A 25000-nucleotide genomic window follows, 5' to 3' on the forward strand; every position below is an offset into this window, starting at 1 on the left:
TAGAGCACGCCTGAGTCGTTCACTTATGAACCTTATTTACGTTCTTAGAACGCGCTAGAGTCGTTCCCTTACAAACCTTTACCAATCAAGTAATCATCTTACTTAATTTTTACTCATTAAATGATGTTTAATATCACTTTCTTAGAAAAGAAAATTATTACTGGTGTTCACAGCATATTAAATTTGCAAAGTAGAGTAAAAGTCATGAGTGATGTCTTTTGTTTCTAATTGGCGTTGATCTTTCGCAGAGATATTACATTTTGAGTTCTGAGAACCCCTTCAATTCATTCAATTAAGAACTTTACGTTCAAGAACCCATTATGCTCTTCAAGCTAATAGTTAACTTCATTTAAGAGCACGTTCTTCGAATTATTTATTAATTACGTTCAACCAAGAACCTGTTACTCTCTTCAAGCTACTAGTACTTCAATTAAGACCATGTTCTTTGAACTGTTTATTGATTACGTTCAACTAAGAACCCATTAAGCTCTTCAAACTATTAGTACTTCATGTAAAAGCAAGTTCTTCGAACTATTTACTAATTACGATCAACTAAGAACACATTAAGCTCTTCAATCTATTAATATTTCATTTAAGAGCACTTTCTTCGAACTACTCATAAATTACATTCAGTTAAGAATACATTAAGCTCTTCAGGCTACTAGTTACTGTATTTAAGAGCATGTTCTCCAACTAGCTTACATAAGGAATTGTACTTCGAACCTGCGAATTACGTTTAGTTGGGATAATATAACCTGCCCCTGTAAAAAGAAAACTCCCCTCAATACCTCAACAATATGTCTTCTTACTCTGACAACATCACTGCCCTTGTCACCGCCGGGAAAACCATGGGGCTCAAGGGCCAAGAACTGCTAGATTGGGTCAATAAAAAGGAAAAAGAAAGAGAAGCCAAGGAAGAAAGGGAGTGGCAAGAAAGAGAGCAAGCCAGGGTAGACAGGTTAGAGCAGGAAGAAAGGGAGAGAAAAGAAAGAGAGCAAGCCAGGAAAGACAGGTTAGTGCAGGAAGACCAGGATCGAGCCCATGAGCTCGCCATGGCCACCCAAGGGGTCCGCAGCCCTGCAACCGTACCTCCACTGTCCTCCATCACTGCTGCCAGCTCCATGACGCCAAAATGGAGTGACCCAGAGCCTGAGGCCTGGAAGAGGTCCCCAGGCATTTCAAGCCCCAGCCTGTAGAAATCTCTATGCTGATGTCAAAACATCTGGAGGGAAAGGGCCAAACCACGTTGGAGAGGACATCCAAAGGAGGCAGGTCAAACATGGGCCAACAGGGCATGCCATAAGTCCTAAGAGCTCAAGCGGTGGCTAGAATCCCGCAACGCTACCTCTGCAGAGGAAATAATAGAAACTTTCCAGCTCGAGGATTTCCTTCACTACGATGCCCCTCCGGCCCTCGCTACCTACCCTTGCAATAAGAACCCTCCAATGCTAGATGAGTGCTGCCATTTGGCAGATCATTGGGACACTCATCCTACAGCCACTTCCTGGGGACGTAAGATTTGGCCCTCTTCCCCTACCTCCGGTCAACCACTGCCCAAGAATGGGCACACTCACAAGAAGCCCGTGTGCAGCTATTGTAAAAAAACCTGGGCACTCCACAGAACAGTGCCGCTTGAAGGCCGAGAATCAGCCAGAAACTCCTGCTAAGTCCCTCAATGAGATCATGCCAAACCGAGCCACATCCGGCTCTGGAATGAACAACAAGTGGCCTGCCCCCTTCAATGGGACATTGCCATGCCGAGATTACAGCAAAAATTATTGCACAGCTTGTCAGGTTCAAGGACACTGCTTCATGGGCAAAATGCCCTAGTAAAAAAAAACGAGCCATCATTGCTTTGGCAGTGATAAATCCAAAAACCTTAGGCCCTCCAGCCAAAGGCCCTATATCTGTGGCACCTCCCCAGGTTAGCTACCCCACCTGCCAGATCACAGCATTCGATGACACTGGCGTGTAAATCTCCCTCATAAGAGAAGATAAGGTCCCCTATGGAGTCCACCGTTGACAGATGCAAACTTTTAACAATGGACGGTATCAATCAAATGAAGCTGATTCTCCCCACCATCAAGCTAAGGGTTACAAGACCTCAAAGATAAAAAATCTGCATTCTTTCAGTAGCTACTTACCTTCCTGGAGGCTATGACCTCCTCCTGGGACAGGACTTCCTGTCTCCTGCTAAATTACAAAAATCCAGGGATCCTAACCCCTCAACAAATAGATAAACAACCAAGAGTCCTCATGGACCTGCCTTAAACCCGCTGCCAGTGCCACTTGAGTGCCCTGAGCAGTGCCAGGCCCCGACTGTCAAGCCCCTGATAAATCACATTCTAGTGCCAGGCCCTGCCCCAGTGACAGTGTCAAGGTGCACCCTGAATCTTCCTCAAAGGGATCCCAGTCCGGGTTGCCTCTCCCTCTCTGGATTGGCACCGCTACCAGTGCCGGTGCGAGAGCCAATCCACAGTATACTTGGGTCCTCTCCGGATTCCTCTGACTGCAGCGGATGCTCACCCAAAGGTGCGGCCTCGCAACCTGTGCCTGAGCTGGTCATGGCAACCTGCAAGCCTCTCATGCCCACCACAACCTTTCCTCCTCCCTCCCAGTCCTCCGCAGACAAAACCATGAATAAGGATTCTGCCATATCACAGCTGGTCAATGAATTCAAGGAACTGTGGTGACTAGTAGTGGAGCTTGTAACCAATGGCCCTATTTTGGCTAACAAGGAAACCGGGACAGGTGGCACTTCTATGTTTCCCTCAGACTCGGTTCCACCGATTCCCCCACCAAGGTGGTCCACCAAAGAAAGGTCACAGGCAGAGATATGTTGAGCTCTCCTCGTACTAGTGCCCTCTAGCACAGTGCCTCACCTTTATCTTAAGAAGAACTTTGGTACCTCTGTCCAGAGGAGGATGCCAGGTTTCTTCCCTTGATTACTCTTCTCACAACAGTGTGACTTAATTTTTTCTTGTATGTTTCCTTCTACTACTCTGATCACCTCTCTCTCTCTTTCCAATATTCTAATTTAATATTTTCTTGGCAATCTTGCCCCTTCATGAACCCTTTGTATAAAGGGCTCTTCATCTTAATTTGTTTCCCACTCTACCAATGCAGAGTGCAATCGCCAGATTTTCTTTATATACCATAAGTTCTTTGACTTCCCATTTAATGCCTACAACGGCATGGTAACTTTTAAACTGAATATAGCAGAGCCTTTCAGCCTAACTGCATGAGTGCCACACCTAGCACAGTGCCATTACCATCACTTTTGGGAGTTGCTCGTGCCAGAGGGGTCACACCCTCTAGCTGTCCTTTTGTTGCCCTATGGGGCTAAAGAATGAACCTAGCCAGCCTCCATAGCCTAAGAAATGTAATTCTGGTACATTAATCATAACTTTTACTTACCCTTGCATCTGACATTTATTTTATTTGTGACTCGCAAGCTCATATACTTCACATGCTTGACTGTCCTTCATTGTACTTAGCTTCGTGCCGCAACGCACCCATGTTGTTAGTGCCACATTTGGCACCATGCCGACTTATACAAGTATCATGGCATCACCTAACATAAGCCCATGAATACTCCCTTGTGATTCCTCCTCAAGACCCCCTAACAGCATGACTTTGGACTGTCAAAGTAACCTTATTAGTTAAGTGGATGTCTAACCTGAAGTTTAATGCCGTACTAATCCTATTATTGTTCTCTGTGTTGTTACTTAGATTCTTGAAATATCAATTCATAAACCTCTTAATTTTGTATTTGCTATAATGCTGCTTTAATGTAATAACATGAGAGATATATGACTTTAACTTGCAGCATAATGTAAACTACATAAAGTCTAATTTGAAAATCAGTGATATGTACCTTGCTTTTGTTTTACTTGCAGAATCAATTTTTTTTTTTTTTGAAATGTAATGTTACCACAAAAGGAAAGTAGAGAGTTATCAGTTTGTCCAGTTGAGTTCACCTAGTTGTTGACATTTCCACCCAATTCCAGGTGCAATTTTCAACTTTGTGGGGGAGCTGTTAAGTGGGAAGCCACTTCTGAAAGCAAACCCAAACCTCCAAACTATTTTGCACCCCAAAATAACGTAATGTCACACTGATACCTAGCTGAGGAGGGTGTGAAAAACTCAGCCCCTATGTAAATTTCCCTCCATGCTCCCCTTTTTGGTGCATCTGTTTACCTTTTCTAAAGACCTGGTGACTGCTCGGATTACCTCTTTTCAGATAAAAGGCGAATGGAGACGTAACCTGCCAAAAATCTGCCAGAAAGATTGAGTTCCCCATTAAAACTGGCGAACATGGGCTGCCAGAAGTCACCAGGATTTGGGAAAGATCCCAACATAGAAAATGAGGTGACATAACTGCCATCTCATGATCCCAGTGATCTCTGGTAGGAGCAAGAAAATAAGCCACCAAGGTCATATAAGGCATGAAACAGCGGCCATCACTCTCAGAACACCCCATCAGCAGACCGACACACTACCCCTTGCATGCTCCATAGCTGACCCCTCCATGTGGTCACCTTTCGACCACCCAGTCACATTACCCGTGAATTTTTCCATTAAACTCATCCCTCCAGAACTGGTGAAATTTGACAAGGCCCCTCCATCACTCCGTTATAAGGTAACGTCCTGACTAGAGGTTTTTTCAACAGTCACGTATCTTTGATCTCCAACTGCACTCACATTTTCTTTTCTGAAGTGCAAGTTATTACAAAGACCTGACTCACTTAGCTCAGTGTGAATTGTATTGCAAGTATATCATACCAGAATCAAGTTATCTTGGCACCCTTTGTGCAACCCTCGATTCTCCCGAGATCATTATATAATTATCCTTGTGTAACCACTGGCATTATCAAATTGCAGATGGTACATCGGCTGTGGACACATCGAATTGTCTTGTGCTTTTTGCAGTGAAAAGGCCACTGCAATTAATTTTTTAGTATCCCTTTCAAGAGGATTAGTCATGGACTATTCAAATTTTTAACAGAGATAGCATAACTAACCACATGGCAACCCTTGTTGTATCTGCCTATCATTCCCCAGTCTTCTGATTGATGTGTTTAATTGTAAATATATTCCAGTTAAAGTAAACCTAAATGTTTATCTGCAAGCCCCTTGTTGAAGTATGGCCCTCAGCCCAACTGTTTTTTTCTATTAAGTTCCTGCCTGACCTAGCAGCTGCAGTCAGATGTTTTCAAGGTGTATGAATAACCGCCCCCCCCCCTGTTCAAGAGCTAGACCCCAGATTGGACCCCTGAACAAGGAATACAGTAGGTAGGCCAGGTGAGAATGTAAAAACTACAAATATATGTATGTATGTATGTATGTATGTATATATATATATATATATATATATATATATATATATATATATATATATATATATATATATATATATATATATATATATATAGCATATATATATATATATATATATATATATATATATATATATATATATATATATTGTAAATATGTGTGTGTGTGTGTGTGTGTGTGTGTGTGTATATATATATATATGTATATGTATATATATGTATATATATATATATATATATATATATATATATATATATATATATATATATATATATATATATATATATATATATATATATATATATATATATATATATATATAATCACAATATGATCCAAGTACCTGGTTATTACACAACTAATCACAGAATTAAAAATTTACCTCACTTCAGCCAGATACCTGAACTCTCAACAAGCTCTAAAGGTAACAGTGATCCATTAAAAAGCTCATTAATCATGTGAAAAATCAAAGTAAGCTTATCAAAACAAGTGTGAGGTATCAACAATTAAACAAAAAATATACTAAAGAAAAAGGGCACCACTCCATCAAACAACTTTAACTGTTTCCCTGGTCTTAATTCATTTCAGCAAAACTAAAGGAACTAAACCATGTTTATCACTTTGCCTTATGCACACAATTAATCCTATTCACTGGTGGTCAATAAATGAAACACTGTTTTTAAAAGTTTTGAATGCAAACATTTATTTTTAAATTCAAAATTTATAATTAGAATTCACAATTTGAAAAAATTTACTATTGCTTGAAAACAACAGAAAATTTTATGAATTCTTGAATTAAATTATTAAACAAAACTAAATCACAAAAACTTCAATTTATCAAGAAATTAAATTAGTCAAGCAAAATTTAAACTATTAAGAATTACACAAGATTTGAAAAGAAAATCTTAGTAAATGAAAATTAAATCAAGTATGCAATGTTAAATTATCAAGACATATTCAAAATGCTAAGTAGATGAATGTTAAATCACCAATATGTAAAATGTGAAAAATCAAGAGATTGCAAACACAATAACACACAAAAATACACAAAAGTTTTACCAATAATAATTTCACTATGGCAAAATTTTTTCCCTTAATATTCCTTATTATACCATGGTAATAATAAGTAAAATTCATTTTACCTTACACAAGCTTGTGAAAATTTTCGCAAAATCACTAGAAATGCAGCCACTTTAGAACAAAACACTCTTTTTTGTGCGGGGCCGTTACCAAATATATACTCTTTTCCTACATTCAGATCTCAAAAGCTAAGTTTAATATCAATGACCGCAAATATTTCCTTTAAAATTTCTCTCTTTTGAAGAAAGAGAGAGAGAGGGAGGGAACCAACACTAACGGTCTCAGAAATCAGAATGAACAAACTTTAGGATTCCAGTAGGAAGTTAAACAGTCAGAAGATGTCATTAAGGCATTTTGGGAATGAGATACAAGGAAGATGACGTAATAGATCGAGACATGTGCTTTTACCCTCAAAAAGGTGTATGTGATTTGAAAAAAAAAATCATATAGGACATGATTAGAACAATACGTGGCCAGAGCAATGCAATCTTAAACATGATGCAATTGCCATGTGCTTCATATTTCTCAAAAGGTACGCATCTTTACCAGAAAATCATATGGGATGTGCAGTCAGAACAATATATGTAATATTGCAAAATCATTCGCCTTCTTCTCATAAGAGACAAAGTCTTACAACTTGATTGCTATTCCTGACCTGTCAACACGTGTATCAAAACAAAGTGCTCACTTATCTTAACTGATGACAGATGGCACATCTGGTCTTAAACTCGAATTTCTCTCTCTTGCTACTACATTATTATCAAGAAAGATATTATTAATTCTAAATTGCTCTGTTAAGTTATCTAAATCATTAACTCTTTTGAGATCTGACATTACACTATGTATGATATTTCAACAATTATTATTATTACAGATAACACATGATAAACAGAAGAGAAAATATATCAAAACTATAGGATGATATACATATTACAAGGCAACATCATGAAATTCCTCCCACCAGAAGATTAGTTATCCCAGGTTTGAATCCAACAATTCACAACAGGATGAATAATCTGCTGTGACATTATCTTTTCCTGAAATGTGTTTCACTTTTACATTATACAGTTGCAGGCATAAAGACAACCTGGTAAGTTTCTGATTGTTATTTTTCATCTTATTGATGAATGAGTTGTGATCAGACAACACTAAAATTTCTTTATTCCTATGTCGACTCAAAGACTCTTCAAACTTTTTCAATGCTGTGATTAATGCTAACATTTCTTTTTCTATGGTGGAATACATTTTCTGATGTCTTTTCAACTTTGAAGACATGAAACACACTGGATGTAGAATACTGCTGTCATCTTCTTGAAGTAAAACAGCTCCAGTTCCACAACTGGATGCATCAACTTGTATTACAAACTTCTTGTTGAAGTCTGGAGCTTGAAGCACTGGTCTTGAAGTTAAAATGGCTTTAACCTACCCAAATGATTCTTGACATTCTGGAGTACATACAAAGTTTGTTTTTGGACTGGTTAAGCCAATTAAGGGAGTTACTATGGCTGAGAAATTTGGACAGAATCAATGATAAAATCCAGCCATGCCCAAAAATCTTTGTAGTCGTTTCCTTGTAGTAGAGGGGGTAGCCTTACAGATACCTTCTACATTAGCATCAACAGGAGCGAGAAGGCCTTTTCCAACTTCAAATCCCAGATACTGCACAGTTACCTTACCAAACTCACTTTTTTTGTAAGTTGATTCTTAGTCCTGCTTCCAATAGTTTCTTGAACACTTTCCTTAAAATCTTTAGATGTTCTCCCCATGCATTAGAATAAATCACAATGTCATCAAGGTAAACACCCACTCCTTCTATGGATCCTAGCAGTTGATCCATCACTTGTTGGAATGTTGCAGGTGCAGTCATCAGGCCAAATGGCAAAACAGTGTATTGATACAGTCCAAAAGGAGTAATGAAAGCTGACAGCAATTTAGCATTCTCATCTAAAGGAATCTGATAATATCCTTTCAACAAATCTATCTTGGAAACAAATTTGGCTTGCCCAGTATTATCAAGTAATCAGAGGCAAAGGATAATTGGTTAGCCACACTGATGGAATTCAGTTTCCTGTAGTCAGTACACGTCCTAAATGAACCATCTGGTTTCTTCACTAACACACATGGAGAGCTGTAATGACTTGAACTGGGTTCTAATAATCCATGCTGCAATAAATACTCAACTTCTTACTTCAAAACATCTCTGTGAAAAGGTGATAAGTGATAAGCTCTCTGCTTAAAAGATTTTCCATCTTCTCTGATATTTATCTCATGCTTTGTCAGATTGGTACACCGAGGTACATCTGCAAAATTTTCAGGGAAGTTTCGAATTACTTCACTTAATTCACTGCTTCTGCTCAACACTCAGATGTTTTAATTCATCCTCCAAATTTTCCAATATGGAAGAATTGTTCATCTTGCCTTCAGCTCCCAATTCGTAGCCATCATCATCCTCTGTAGATGAAGTTGTCTGTGTTATTGTCACTGTTTCAGTTTTAGTCTCTGAGAAGTAATGTTTCAAAAGATTCACACGTACCTACCTCTGTTGTTTCCTTCTTCCTGGTATTTCAATCACATAAGTATGATCACTTAACCTCTCTGTTATCCTATAGGGACCTTGAAACTTATTGGTAAGGGGGAAATCTTGTCACTGGTAAGAACACTAGAACTTGCTGTCCTACACTAAAACTTCTTTGCTTAGTCTTAGCATCATATCTCCTTTTCATTTTCTCTTGACTTATTTTCAGATTGTCTAAAGAGAATTTTCTACTTTCTCTTAACCTTTTCCTCAAATTCTTCACATATTCTCCTTGGATTTCCTCTTGATTTTCTTCCCAATTTTCTGCAAGATTCTTCAATGGACCTCTCACATCTCATTCAAAAATAATTTCATTTGGCGAACATCCCATACTTTCTTGATAAGCATTCCTAACTTCAAACAACATCAACAACAGCATCCCATTCTCTTCCTGACTCATAACAATACTTAGTTAACATACTTTTCAATGTCTGGTGGAACCTTTCCAAGACTTCTTGAGCTTCTGGATGATAAGCAGTTGATAACTGTTGTTTCGCCCCTAACAAGTTCATCACATCCTGGAACAATTTTGAAGTAATGTTCCTCTATCACTTGGCACAATTTCTGGTATTCCAGACTTGGAGAAAAACTCCACCAGCTTCTCAGCAATTACCTTTGCACTCATACTTCTTACAGGAATTGCCTCAAGATACCTTGTCTTCCTTATTCCCATGTATCCAGACACATGCACTACTGCTACCACTTGCTTCCTCAATTGGTATGGAATCAGAATTTGATGATATTCACCCCACTCAGCATTTCCTGGTATATCTGCAGGTCAGTGCTTCCTCATTAGCAATCCTTCCTTTAGATAATAACAGGTATGAGTTTGTTGCATCTCTTCTTGATCAATAACTCTGAAGAACAAATCAGCTAACATTGTATCCTTCCTAAGAAGTTCCATTAGCTTCTCTCTAGTCACTTGACCAACTTCAAGGACTAAACTCTCAATATCTGCTAACTCTGCTACTGTAGTTTCACTACCATCATCAGGAACACTTTGACTACTCTGAGTCTCTTCAAGAACAACAGGATCCTCGTCTTCTTGGGAAATCCCTTCATTGCTAACACTAGGGGAAACTTCATTTTCCTGGAACAGCTCTTCTAAGCTCAAAGATCCTTCACTTGATCCTTCTGGTGCAGGTAAATCATCAGCTTCTTCACTTGTAGATGTGGTTCTCTTCATACTCCTGGTAGTTACGCAACTTGGAAACAGGTGGGGGTTTTTTCTTCTCTAAATCTACCATAGGACTAATCCTCAATGGTTTGTCTGTCACTATAGGACAACGAACAAATGGTACACCACCAACTTCATTACCCAGTAAAACATGCACACCTTCAACAGTTGGGGAGTCCTTTACAGCAAAATCAACATTTCCTGTCACCAATTCAAAGGACAGGTGCAAGCAGCATATAGGAGTTACCTCTTCTCCTATACCCCTCAAAATAACTGAATAGGTTTCGAGCAGACGTGGGATTCTTCTCCAATTGTGGGTGAGCACCACGAACTACCACACTATGGTTACTCCCCGTATCGTGTAATACCTTGACTGGTACCTGCACACTCCCTCCTTGAGTTGTCAGCATACCTGCATAGATATATGGCTTCAAAGCCTCCAAGCTGCTCAGCCACTCACTGCTTGAGGTTACATTTCCACTGGTTGCTAAACACTCAGCTTGTTTAGTCTCAGTCTTCCCAACTGTTTCAGTCTTCTCCACACTGCTCTTTGTAGTTTGTTTCACCTGGTTACCTTTAACCACTTGACCAACTGGCTTGGTCTGCTGTTGTGTCTGATAACAATCTCGACTATAGTGTCCTGCTCTTCTACAGTTGAAACAGACAACATTAGTCTTCTATATCTGTCTTGAGAAACTAGATGATGAGGATTTAACATTCAATTGCTGAGGGGTATTACCTGGCTTTGTACTGGCATTTCCATTAGAAGGATTCCCAGTAGTAATGTTCCTGAAATTTGGATGAGACCTAAAACCTGTGCATTGTTGGTTCTGGTACTTGACATTATAATTCCTTTTGCTACAAATAATACTATAGTCTTCACTCAATGTAGCAGCTTTGTCAAGTTTCTTAACCTCTCTCTCTCTCTTAAATGGGCTCTTATGTGTTCAGGAATTCCTCTAAGATATTGCTCTAGGACTACTTACTCCTCAAGTTCGTCCATAGATTTAACTTTAGCAGCCTCCAACCATCATTTGAAACATATTCTTACTTTGTAGGCATAATCCAAGAAAGTCACCTTGTCATCCTTTCTCAAAGATCTGAATCTTTCATTGTAATATTCAGTGGTCATCTGGTAAACTTGTAGTACATTGTGTTTGAGTACCTTGTACTCTTTACACTGATCAGCCGATAAGGCTAAATAGGCACTTCTTCCTTTACCAATGAAAACACTCTGTAGCAAGACTGACCATTTACCTTCTGGCCATCCCATACCTGAAGCCACTTTTTCAAAGTGATCAAAAAACTCATCTGGTGCTTATTTTGTAAACGTTGGAATTAACTTCTGCACTCTTACCTCGTCAAATACAGGCTCTTGAGTACCTTAGATAGGGTTAGATGGTGTTACAGGTAATGTGGATCGAGGTTTTATTAACTCCGTCTCCCTTTCATGTCTTGCTTTTTCTCTTTCTTCTTCTGCTTCTCTTTCTCTTTTTGCCCTTTCTTCTCTTGTTCTTTCTCTTTCTTCTTCTGCTGATTTTTCTTCTTCTCTTTCTTTTCTTTTTCTTTTCTCTCTGTCTTTGCTTTCTCTTTCAGCCTGCATCTTCAGCCTAACCAAACTTTTTTCTGCTTCTATGCATCTAAGCTCTGCTTCTGCATCACTTTTCTCTTTCTTTTGCCCTTGCTCATTTATAAATTCTGCCTCAGCTGCATTCAGCAATTCTTGTGCCTCTCCTGACTCTTCATCTATTTTACCAGAGTCCATCAATGCTTGGATTGCAATACATCTGATTTGTGCCTTAATCATACCACTAGACACATTACCCCAACATGCCACTGCTGAAGCAGTCCACTGTGCCTTAGTGAGGTTGGATTCAGATAACTCTTGGATGGAAGGAGCTGCTAAAAAATCCTGAACATTGAACAGAGCCATTTTTTCTAAGTTACTCAACTAAATAATTCATAATACAATGCCTAAACAACAATGTGATCACTCTCCTATCGCTAGGCACCTGCTTGGGAAAAACCTCAGGTACCAAGTATTCAGGTTCCAACCTCCATTATGACCTGTGTGAATGAATTGCTAATGTCCTGGACTCTCACGTGAAAGACTGGGGTCCAGTCCTATGTGAGTCATAAATTTACTTCTGCAAAACATTTTCCAGTGTGTTCATTTCCATATACTATATATATATATATATATATATATATATATATATATATATATATATATATATATATATATATATATATATATATATATATTACATTTCTACCATCTTTGACAGAAAGTTATCAAGAACTAGTCTTTAGGATCGAGGAAGAAAACAAGAATCTAAACTGTTATAAAGTAAGAACAGTTTACTACTTGAAATAAGTACACTAACAAGCAAAATGTATTACACACAATTAGCTTGCCCGTTACGAACAAAGCAAGAAAGTTCAACGAGGAAGCCTGCCAAATGCCTGCAGAGTACGAACTCTTATTTATAGATTAGTGCCACTCGGCTGCCAAATAATTCACATCATTTTGGGATGTCCTTCTCCTTTTCTTTTCTTTTTTTTTGTTAACACTTTCCTAATTTATATATAAATTTAGTTATACAATCGAAATGTCATGTTTCGGGATATTCATTAAAAGGCCTTCAATCACCAAACATTAATCACCGCAGTATAATAAATCTTGACAGAAAATGAGCTGAGATTAAAATGAATAGCCAAGCCTATTAGTACTGTCCGGGTATAAGCAAAATGTCGCTTGACCGTGTCCTGAGATGTGTACTAACAAAGCAAAACCAAATTGCCAAGTAAAGTAACACTTAGGTTACTGTCCGCGAAATTTTCAGTTAGCTGTTATCTTGAGGCAATACCAATTATATATTATATAGAATGTTCTTTGAATGACAGTTGGTTTGCATATCTTTAATTTCCTGTCTTTTTATTGATATCTTGGGTCATTCTCTTATTTTAATTCGAGGTTCCATACTTAAGAATAAATTATGTCATTCATCAAATCTTATATGTTACTTTGAGAATGCGTCTACAAAGAAAGTGTTGATTAAGCAAAGTTCCAAAGAATGACTACACAATAGAACTTTGAAATTAAACCTCTACTGGAAAAAAAAAAAAAGAGATCAAGAGATGGCATCAAAAGATGACTAAGACATTAGTTACAGCCAGTGCAAAATAATTATGGCAAGATCCTGCAGTATATATAAGTTTTTCGGGTGAACATTTACACATAGTTACAAATATGTCTGTGTGTAAATAGGATATTTGTAACTCGACGTAGATGGGTCTATCCAATCTCAATACGATTCCAAATTATATGCAGTAGAATCCTAAGATATCTGTGACTGAACAATGTTAACCTGGTGAAACTCAGATCAATTGCATAAATTCCCGAGGAGGAGGTTTGTTTTATCATGATTCCAGGCGAGATTGCCTGCTTATAATGCATATTCACCTCCTGCTTTTAGGGAGGAGAACGGAATATGTCTGCTCAATACTGGTGGGGCGGGGAGTGGGTAAAACTACAGATATGGGTACAGTAGGGCCTTTATGATTCTAGGTATATGCAGTAGCATGTCTGTTTTCACTCCTATTATACCCTGTGTGGTGAACGGATATAGCAATGGACAGGAAAATCCTACGTCAGTGATTCAAAGCTTCGAAGAGGGAGTTTGTCGTCAATAATAATGATAATGATAATTTAACGTCAGTAGAGTATTATGCAGTGCTTATTGGAATGATTAAAAGATCCCAGTTATATATAGGTATATTCAGAACCATACACATTTGAAATCTCCCGTTTACATTAATCTATATATACCTTACTGCATACATCTGCAATAATAAAATCTGGGTGGAATTGTTTGTCTCCCCGGGTGACTGTAGGAGATGTGACACAGACACTTGCAAGCTGGTTTGTCCGGCCTGGGTGGGGGCGGGGTAGGGGAAGGGGAGGCTAGGGGAGACATCCACCCTCCTCCTGAAAACCTGTTTGCCCACCACATTTTGGGGGCGGGGTAGGTAGGGGATTGGGAGGGCAGAGGAGACAGAATCGGAGGGTTCCAGCGCATATCGTCCGCCAAGCTCGTACATATGTAATTGCAGACCTATTAACCGTAATTAATAATGGCTAGATAAACCTATCCAACTGCATAAGAGCCTTTGCCCACGACCTTATTAGCACATGTCTGTGATATAAAAAATTTATAAATAAATTAATAATTAAGTAGATAAACAAAAAAATACATGCTGAGTGATCACTTCATAGAACACTGGCATCAGCCAACTGAGGCAATTATCACCGTTTTTAATTTCGCACATTTTTCGAGAACATCGAGATCAGATTCATTCATTATATATATATATATATATATATATATATATATATATATATATATATATATATATATATATATATATATTAGCTCAAGCAAAGATGCGCATCATGAATTTGGAAACACACCATCAGAATTGGCATATTTATGTTGTCCCAGTTTTTGAGGTCATGACCAGAGGTCATGACGTGATTTATATAGCTGGGAACTGATAGGCAAAAGAATCGAGTTTATAACTTCGCTAGAACTGATTACATTTAGAGCGATTCCCAGCTTCACAATTTTGTGACCCATCAACCTTGAAATTCGTAATTGTTATCATGGAGAGCAAATAATCAGAGGACTCTGGGAGTGCCTTTTTATCATGCTTCATAGAGGTGGGTAATAGAAGATTCTTTAAAGTAACAGCAACAACAACAACACTAATAATAATAATAATAATAATAATAATAATAATAATAATAATAATAATAATAATAATAATAATAATAATAATAATATATGAAGGAGTAATACCCTCTTTTAAACAGGTCTTATAATAGTTTAGAAATAGTAATGTTAGTCAGTAACTGGCCGATATTCTTTGGAAAAAATATTGAAGTCTTTTATTATAATATTCAATCAGTCTTCGTCTAACAAAGAACCAAGTCAATCATGGAAAAAGTCTCCTAACAAAGAACCTCAATATGTTCCGTACAGGTCGCATGCGCTGCTCTTATTCTCTCTAAGGTACATTCCGTCGATTACTTGAAGAGACTTAACAAATTTAGTTAGTCGAATCTAATGTAAGTATTTGTTGTTGTTGTTTAAAAGTTTTCCAGTGTCTACGAATAAAGATCAGTGAAAACAGATGTTAACCCACAGAAACATAGAGTATGTCAGGGCGCATACTCCTACTGATACCGAATGCAGACGGTAATATCGAGATTTGTATAATCTTATTAGTCTCCCCCATTTCCCTACGAACAAATCTGGAACTATTTCCCACATTCGTCTCTCGGAAGTCGTTATACAAGGGCGAGGTTTGCAGTGACATTCCTTACTCATGGTTTTCTCCTTTATGTGTCATTGGGGGAGCAACATAAGATTGCTCATCTTTTAGCATAATGGAAAAATGAAAAAAAAAATGACGATTGGATTCTTTATCACTGCTGAATGGAGGATATCCAGAATATGAGTCTTTTTACAACCAGAAAGCACCAAACCTTCAAGAATTAAGTACATAAGCAGGCACAATAAGGTCTGCTTGCACATAACGTAACTAAGCATGGTCAGTGAAAACGTTTGCCAAATGCCTACTGAATCCACCTTGTACCTGGGTTGCAGTTATTGTATCTAAAATCATACATCCAACCATTTACATCATTTTTCGCATCCCTCTCTTCTTTTTCTTGATCTCGTTTTGTATCTTTCTGAGTCTCCTATTCTATAGATGAATATAAAATTACATTTTTATTCTTCTATATATTATGCTCATTCACGAAACCCTAGCAAACAAATAACTAAGCACGGCAACTAAGAGAAGTACATGTCTCGCAATTAGCTGAGCGAGATCAGTGCATCATGCCATGCATACTACTGCGGTGGCATGACAAGATGGTGTTGACTTGACCAGGCCTTACTGCTATTTACAAAACTAATATAAAGAAGCATAAGTAAAGTAAGATTAGGCGGACTTCCCGCCTTATGTTTAGTTGGCTAAAATCATAGGTTGAAGCCTGCGCCTGGATTCCGTGCTATATTCTTTTAGATCTGGGTATGTAAAACATAGTCAGGTATAGGCTACATGCCCGAATTATTGTGTTTAATACTTTTTGGTGCGAGTTCTGTAAAGATTGTGTCCTTGGAGGCCATCAAAAGAAAATCCCTCCGAAAGATGAAAACGAGGCACCGATTGATTTTCATACATAGAATACTTTACCTTCTTGTATTCACTTTTCCCCGTTAGTCGACAATATTGAGTGATTTCAAACCCGGAACATTCCAATATTAGAAATCACTCAAAAATTTGTAAAACACACATTGGTAATAAAGACTTCTACATTTTAGGCCATACCACTAACCCTCAAGACCTTGTTATTCTGGAATCACTTTTTATCAAACAACTTGTTCCGTCGTTAAACGCTCATACGTCCTCCTCTCCTCTATATTTATCCTGACTTGTTTTGTTTCTATTTATATTTACGTTTAGTTTAACACTGTCACTCCTCTAGGTCGGTCCTTAATCTTTTGTTCTGGAACCCCTTTCATTTTATAGTTTTATAAAAAAAAATTTTTCTTTAGTTTTACTGTATATTCTGTTACCTTTCATTTTTGCTTTACGATTTACAAAAGAATTTTATTTTTATTTTAACAGCCTGATTTATTTTTGAAAAAAATTTTTGTTCTTTAATTTTAATGTTTGTGTACATTTCTGAAATTTTGTATGAATAATTTTCAGCTTTTCAATTCTAAACCTTTATTTTTGCTTTTACGATTATACAAAGAATTTTATTTTTATTTTAACAGTATGATGATGTAATTAATTTGATAATTACGAAACGTTGGAATAAAGTCAGCTTGTATATCTGTGTGTCCTCTGCCCTTCATTGATGATTTTATATGTATGTATGTATGTATGTATGTATGTATGTATATGTATATATATATATATATATATATATATATATATATATATATATATATATATATATATATATATATATATATATATATATATATATATATATATATATATATATATATATATATATATATATATATATATATATATATATATATATGTATATATATATGTATGTATGTATATATATATATATATATATATATATATATATATATATATATATATATATATATATATATATAAATATATATAAATAAGTTTTAATTTTATAGCATAAGTTTTAATTTATATATATAGTACAGATGTATGTAAAAACAGTATGGGGCCAGCAGAACTTAAGAGGTTCGATTCCCTCCTTTCTGACACCTGTAAGGTATGGATTTGTAAAATCCTATGGTCTGTACGTTTATCGATACTGTCTCTTGAGAGAATATCGTGATTTCTATCCAAATGAGTTTTGAAGCCACTCCTACCTTGACACCTATCAGTGGGCGATCTGTAGTCTCAAACAGTTGTGTATATTTGTCAGTACTCTTTCTGTAGTATATATATTTGTGACTTCTAATACTATGTATCAGTCCTTCGTCAATGGCTTGGAAATAAAGTCGAAACCGGTCAGGACCTACACCCTGTCTCCTATTTTTCATCTGTGGTAATGTATGATAAACAAATCAGGTGCTAAGTGATTATAAACATATGTAAATTACGTTTAAATAGTGTTTTATAATTTTCATATGTAAATTACATTCACGTATTTAGAAAATTCGACCCTCCAGTCAGTTAGCTAGGAAATAAAATTTCATGGCTGCTGGAGGAGACCCCCGCTAGAGGGGGGGGACACAATGTAGTCTTCCTACCCCACTTTCGTACGATATTGGGGGACAGAAAGCTTTTAGGGCAAATTCGGCTGCTAGGCTGACTCTTAGTCTTAACTATAAGACCTATTTCCCTTTGGCCTTTGTGCTGGCTGTTATCTGCTTCTTCTGGATATACTGCTGTCCTGTGCCAGCCACTGGAATCAAATGGAGCCTCTGCCACCCAGGTCGATCATCATCCATGCCCAAACCTCAGAAGTGCAAGGTCGCTTCTGTCAGTCCCAACCTGCCCAGTGTCGGCTTCTGAAATTCATTTTTGCAAGCAAATTCCATGCACAGATGCAATAAGATACGTCTTGAAGTTGCAAGGAAACCCAGTGTTTTTTTTTTTTTCCTTGTTCTGAATTTCTCTCAATTTTCCGTATTTCTAACCTTTCATTCTCCCAAATAAAGTCCCTTTGTTTCCCATAGCACAGCACGCACATTTGCCCTCATGACTTGCTCCAAGCTTAAATTAAGTTTGTTCTGTGACAATAATTGGAGTATTCCAACCATAGTGTTACCATATGCTAAGTAAAACTAATTGATAATTCCCTCCATCGTGAATAATTAATTTCATGTGAGTGAAAGCTTTTGTGTAAATGAATGCTGACCTGGAATTCTCTTCCAGAATCCTGTCATCTGGCTCGTCATGTCCTGCCCCTGCCCTTGTGAAACAATTGCCTTAGAAGACTCAGTTCCATCTTCTGATATCAACAATCGACAAGGGCCACGTGTGGGGCCACTCGGCGTTATCGTTGTGCTAATGTAAAATCATTTTATCAGCCAGTCTTACTTGAAGTGTTTTATAAGATTCGTATCAAACTCTTGGCAGGGCTGTTGCCTTATCAGATTTATTTATTTGCTAAATACAGATACACGTTTATTGCACATTGCATGTGCCTTGTTTGGTGAACTGCCAGCCTGTTCATATTAATTTCGAGTTGCAAATCTATAAATAAATTACTTTAATTTAACCGACAAGTTTGAGAGGCAACCTTCCCATTTTCTTTGAATAGATGTAATTTCAAGGTAAGTCATCCTGTTAATTACATTTATCGCTTATGTTCTGAGATCTAGGTGTTGGCCTCTAGGGCAAAATTACACTCAAAATTCAACTTAACTCTTCCAACCAGACTCAGAATATAAAAGTGACGATCTCGCCAGGTTCCTAGTCAAATAGTAGCAAAATTAGCTTAGCTATTACTAGACTAGGAATGTAGACGAACTGAGGAATAACGTATTTCGCAAAATAATTCGATTCCATTATTTGCAAGGCAAAAGATAAAGGGTGGCAGAACCGAAGCTGAAGATAACAAGATAAGGGTTATTATTATAATTGTTACAATATTAAGGATACTTTAGGAACAGATGGGGAAGAAGTGTTTTAAAAGAAGTGATTTGTAGCTGATTTTTTAGTTATCATATCATATAATAGAGGCGAGAGCACCAAAAAAGTTCTCAAGTTGGCAATGTAGAATAACTGCCCGCGAAATTTCACGTTGTGAGAAGCAGAGTAGCAGAGATATTTACTACACCATAACACTGGTATTTAGGAATTAGGAAGTGCTTTGTCAAGGATTTATCAATTGTGAGCTGTGAACAATTAGCTAAGTGTGTTGTTCGAAAACAGTTACGGCAGAGGAAGGTACAATTCCTTTGTCAGTGAAATGTAGTCGAAAATTTGTGTTTGTTAAAATACCACGTGACAACTTCTAGCAGCTCGGCGCATCCTCTAACTCCCACAATTCCAAGACCGCCAGACCCAGTTCAGATTTTATTTTGAGGTTTCAAGTAAAGTAAAGGCATTATCGATATTTTAAGTTAAATAATTCGAGATTGCATATCGACACCAATAATTTGGTCAGAAAGTTTTAGTGTTCTTTTCCATAAATTTTAAATCACCGATCGAGTATTGTATGGGGTGATTGACGTCACCAGTAACAAACCCCACGCACCCCGTTCCACTTCTCATCGTCTGCTCACCAAGCAAAATTCCATTTCTTTTCTCCTACCGTAAAACCTAACTGAATATTTTGGTAGTAAGTTGAAAACCATTTCCACCATATAACTTGTCATGACGAGAGCTAAGTATTAAATTACATAAATTCCAAAAGTACATTTTAAAAAGTCACTTAGCGTAAGTTTTCAAAGCGTAATTTTCAAAGTAAACTATCATATGAATGAATTAGAGTAAATTAACTAAAGCAACAAGTACGTTTCGATACACATACGCTCTTAGAGAGAGAGAGAGAGAGAGAGAGAGAGAGAGAGAACTCTAATATTCTTACATAATCACCAAAGAAAGTTAACAAGGGCATAATAATAATAACAAATTAAGTATTGGAGAATAAACTCATTAATTCAAAAAGCCAAAGGCAATAACTTTTCCATTTATACCCAAACTCTGATCTTTTTAGATCCCCAACCAATTCTTCCTTTTTACTCATTCACACATGGTGCGCGAACTTGTATACGAGTCTGTGTCCATTGTAATTGTCTCCAATATCTATTTTCATATTAAGTGCTTCAGCCAGCAGAGTGAGCTCTCGTGTTTTTCAAAGAAAGAATGTACAACCATTTAATAAAAGTTATTAACTGTCGTGCAAGAGTGGGTGTCCATTATCCAAGACTTGCGTATACCGCAAGCACCAAATCGCACATTGAGTGCAACCCCAAAACCTTCCTTTCCTCATGTCAGGAAGCAGACTTCCTTTCCTCATGTCAGGGAGCAGCCACTAGTTCTTAGAACTAGCCGCCCACGAGTGCAAGCCAAAGGGTTTCCCCTTCCACAGTGCCACTAATCTGAGGCACTGCCAACGACTAGGTTACTGAAGCGCTTACTTGTCACTTTCCCTTTTACTCATTGCTCATGCTCTGCCTTGGGCAGAGTGCCATTTCCTTCAGTGCAATTTGGTTGTACTGCCTCTTAGTGTTGTTCCACGGAACACACTGGCACCCTAGTGCCACCAAGACATAGTCCTCACATCATAAGCCACTGCACCTGTACCTGAGATACAGAGTGCCAACGCAAGCGTATCCGCCCATAAGGATCTTTGCTCCTTCAGGATCGCTCCACTTCATCAGTGCATCTGCCCATAAGGATCATTGCTCCTTCAGGATCGCTCCATCAATGTGACATCTGCATGGCACCCTCACCTACAGTGCTACCTTATTGGGAAGTTGCCACTCCAACAAAGTGCCACCAAATTACGGGACACTTCCCCACTATCACAGACCACTTCCTGTAGACGTCCTAAAAGACTTGGATCATTTCATTAAAACAGAGCCAAGCCCTCATGAACATGGGCAAGGACATAGGTTACACGGGACGGGAACTCACCAAGTAGGTGAGAGAACAGCTGGATGACATACTCCAGCAGGAAAGAGAAGAAAGAGAAGATTGGAGGAAGTATGAAGAAGCTAAGGCAGCACGAGACCTAGCTCTCAAGGAAAAGGAGCTTGAGCTGGAGAAGGCTCAAAAAGAAAGAGCCCAAGCTCTAGCTGCTTAACAAGCCTCCAACACCACACCTGCTGCACCTAATGCTCCAATACCTAGCATTAGTGCTCTAATTCCTAAATGGACGGAGGATGAGCCCAAGGCGTGGTTGTAGGAAGTAGAAGTACTCTTTGAGAACTACACCACCACAGAGTCAGAGAGGGCTGCCCTGCTTGCTAAGCATATGGACAGCAAAGCCAAAACCACCCTCTGCTCTCTGGACAAGGGTACAAGAGGAAACATGGTAGACTTTCAGGGAGTGATCATCAAAGCGTATGAAATCACCCCGGAAAGATGGAGACAGCGTTTTAGAGGTCTTGCCAAGGAAGTTGCAGTGCAGTAGACATTGCTAATTGAGCATAGCTCTATCTGTTATGTTTTATACATATGCTTTTGTTTTAGTTTGCTCCAAGGAGAGCGAGAAGTAATGCTATATTCAGAAAATATGGCTGCTACAATTTTAAAGGAAACATATATGCATTTCATAGCTTCAATGCTTTAAGATGTGATGGAAGAATTTTTGAGGAGGTGGTACTCTTTCAGTTGTAAAATCTTTGTATTCAGCAAATACCAAGAGAACCTCAACAATATTGCTCAGGTGATCTCCGAAGCCAATGGTAAAATTATGCCAAAATCTGCCCTAAAAGTGAGTTTGATCATTAACGTGATGGAACTGCAGTTGGACAAGGAGAGGATCCAGGCTTTTGAGAGGGAACATGGTAGACGTTCGAAATTGAGTGATTTTTACCATGATTTTCTTCATAACAAACTCACCCTGGATTTAATGGATACAGCCTCTTTTATATTATTCTCGCCAATCTTGGAAGTTGGTTGGGCCTGGGCATTTCATATATTTTTGGGAGTTTTCTATCATAAACCTGTGGACAGAGATGTTAGAATAACATGGGACTGGTTCGAATAACAGGACAACTGCTGGCTTTAGTTATTGATTTGGGAGTGGCGTGCATATTTTTCAGAGTTCCAGGACCTGTTCAACCTGGACTCGATCATGCTGGAGGATCTCTTCCAGTGTGTTCCTGGACCACTCACTGTGCACCTCAATGACAAGCAACCCCTAAAACACTAACAAAAGAAGCTTGTCAACCTAAAACACTAACGGGCATATGACTGGGAGACCTTTAACCAGTCTCACAGCACATCTCACTGGCACATAGTGCCACCTGGACATCTCTCAGGATCAACTCGCCCGAAGAATGGACACCATGGCAAACCTCCAACATGCAACTTCTGCAAGAGAGTTGGTCACCCCGAATCTGAGTGCCACATTAAGAAAGGAGTTAACCAGCAGCACCCTCAAAAGGACTCCAATGACTCCTCTCCATCCACAACCACTCAATCTTCTCCACTGACAGTCACCATAGGGAAATCAGCCCATTCAAAGGGACCCTGCAGAGACTGTGGAACTCCAGGGCACTATACTGCCGGATATCCTGGTTGCCCAAAACATATCCCCTCTACCAAGCAAGTCAACCTGATCAGTGCCATGACCTCCACGGCCATGCCACCAGATATGTCTCACCCTGAGTGGGTGTGGACTCAGTCCATCTCAGTGGCACCCCTGGATGGCTCTAGCCTACCAGTGAACCTGCCAGTTACAGTAGACACTGGCTCAGATATTTGCCTGATTGACTGGGCCTGAGTGCCAGCCAGTGCCACTGTAGACAAAAAGACCAGGTGGATGATGACTTGGATAGAGGAGCAGACTAAGACCATTCCCACAGTTGAGCTTCAGGTGACAGCCCCTTGAAGCATGCAACCTCACTGCATTAGAATGGTGGTGAGCAAAATCAGGCACAAAGTAAGGTTCCTGTTGGGACGAGACCTCCTCAGGGGATGCTCGTCCCCAGAATCACTCTGTTGCCTAGCTACCTCCACCAGGGAGGCCTTACTTCCATAATCACCTGACCAGGACACCGCCACCCTGACAGGCGTTCCACCATCAGCCCTACCTTCTGCTCAACAAAGTGGTCGACGGAAGGGACACTCTCCATGCAACTCCAGGCCCAGTCCTCTCTCCTCACAAAAGGATGGCCACCAAAAGTTTCCTCCCTCACCGTGAAGGGAAACTGCCAGAACCAAGTACCGCTGCAAGACCTGTAATGTAACAGGGCACTCCACAAATTGGTCAGGGTGCCCTAGCAAGCAAAATGCAGTGGACACCACAAACAAAACAATTCTAAGAGGCTCTGCCCTCCACCTGAGACAGGAATCTCTGTCTCATGCTACCTCAGGTACACTGAGGGGTTTTGCACCCCAGGTCCCTAGTCAGGCACACCTGACTCCAAATCTCTGCCAGTGCCACTTGAGAGCCCTGAGCAGTGCCAAGCTCCGTCTATCTCGGAAGCTGAGCCTCCACTAACCTTAACCTCTGTGCCTGGCCCCAAGTTAGTGCCAGTGCCAGATCCCAATCATGTCACGGATCCTCCTACAGGAGATCCTCCAAACCTCACAGAGTTGATCATTGCAAATTGTGAGACTCTGGCCCTCGCTGATTCTTCTTCAGGATCACCTTCGTTTGCCAAGGATGAACCTCTGGCAGACATTAATGCTACACCTTCCCTGGTTGAATAACTGACTGTCCGGGATGTAGAAGCTGTTTCTACCATTACAATGGTTGTCTCAGCAGGCGAAGTAGGGAGCCTCACCGCTCATAGGGCTACCTCTGATTCTGCTCCTGATGGTACCTCTCGCCTTTCCCCAGAGTTGGTGTCCTCGTCACCTCCTAGGAATGGCATAGCCAGGCCTTGGTGGAAACCAAAGAAGAAGAAGGGACAGAAGAGATCCAATTAATCCATAAGAGCCACAAGCTCTCTTTGGCACGAGCGTGTCCCATTAGCACAGTGCTGTTTCCATCTCAGGGTGATCCTGGCACCTACCCAGAGGAGGTAGCCGGCATGATCTCTGCCCAAGTAGACTAACACCTAACACTCTAGGTAATCTTGTAGTACTAACCCTGATAATAAACTCATGATAAAAATGCCCAATACTCAAGCTGGTACACATCTGACCACTTAACATAATTAACCCTTCAGGTTGCTCATGTCCAAAATTATTTTTGTGTGATATTCCATAAAGAATTGAGTAATCTGTAAATAATAGTATTTAGGTATGCCAGTGTCATTTAATTTAGTGCCAGGGCAGTAGGATAGTAGACCATGTCACCAAGACACATTTTTCCATGTACACTTTGCCTAGGAGTGAAGTTTCCCTGTCGTCAGAGACAGCCAGTAGAAGTCTATAGTTACTGTTGTCTAGTGTTAGACTCTGATGTATAATGTAAGTTAGTAAAACTAGTATCCCTTCCTAGCAGTTAGGTAGGTCACTTTAGTTAGTTGCATTGTAGAAGTAAGACTCATTTGGGGAATCTAACTGACTAGTTGAGACAAATAACTTACTTAGCCAAGGCCTTCACGCCCAAAAGAGAGTGAATGCCTTCTTAAAGGGGGGAGCTTTCACATATTTAGAAAATTCGGCCCTCCATT

The sequence above is a fragment of the Macrobrachium rosenbergii genome, chromosome 21, assembly GCF_040412425.1.
Source record: "Macrobrachium rosenbergii isolate ZJJX-2024 chromosome 21, ASM4041242v1, whole genome shotgun sequence".
NCBI classification, from domain to species: domain Eukaryota; kingdom Metazoa; phylum Arthropoda; class Malacostraca; order Decapoda; family Palaemonidae; genus Macrobrachium; species Macrobrachium rosenbergii.